The following is an 820-nucleotide window of genomic DNA, read 5'->3' as shown; positions in this document are numbered from 1 at the left end:
AAGGGACATCGAGATCATAAGGGGATGGACTTGGATTGTAGTCGGCTGGAACGCTGTATCGATTTCTCATGGTTGGAGTGAGGGGTTGCAGAAGCATGATTTCCTGAGAGACTGGTCGATGAAGGCTTGAAAGCAGTCCTTTTGAGTGATTTTGGTGGGGAAAGCTGGTTCTGAGGCCATCACAGCGTCACTTGTCTGGGCCTGGAGCTAAAATACCACTGAGGCCTCGATGTTTTCATTAGGGAGGAAAAAGCAGGGGTCTCAGCTGCCTGACTACTGATATGAAAGGGAGGTAGGTTACCCTGGGGGCGAGGTTCCCAGTTTTGCCCCTTGCTAGTATTATTGAGGCAAAAGCTAGAATGACAAGAATTTTGACAAACGATCTCATGGAAGGAAAGAGACATTAGTTTGGAGAGTTGTAGCCAAACATTATAAAGTTTATATTTTTAGGTCCATTGTAGAGTTTTAAATATATATATATTTATATATATATAAATCGGGCTGAGGGACACCCCCCTCCCACACACGAATTTTGTGCACTGGGCCTAACACACATGAATGTTAGTTCTTGTACCCAGTCATGTGGGACAGGGGCTTTATATGTGTGTGTGTGTGTGTGTGTGTATGTGTGTGTGTGTGTGTATACAGTTCTTTTATATTTATCTAGAGGCCCCGGTGCACAAAAATTTGTGCACTCGGGGGGGAGTGGGGTCCCTCAGCCCGGCCTGGGCCCTCCCGCCGGCTGGGACCCCTCTGGAGATAACGCCCTGCTGGCTTAGGCCTGCTCCCGGGTGGCAGAGGGCAGGCCCAATACCAAGGT

The sequence above is a fragment of the Myotis davidii genome, unplaced genomic scaffold (genome assembly GCF_000327345.1).
Source record: "Myotis davidii unplaced genomic scaffold, ASM32734v1 scaffold251, whole genome shotgun sequence".
NCBI classification, from domain to species: domain Eukaryota; kingdom Metazoa; phylum Chordata; class Mammalia; order Chiroptera; family Vespertilionidae; genus Myotis; species Myotis davidii.
This window is presented reverse-complemented; position numbering follows the sequence as displayed.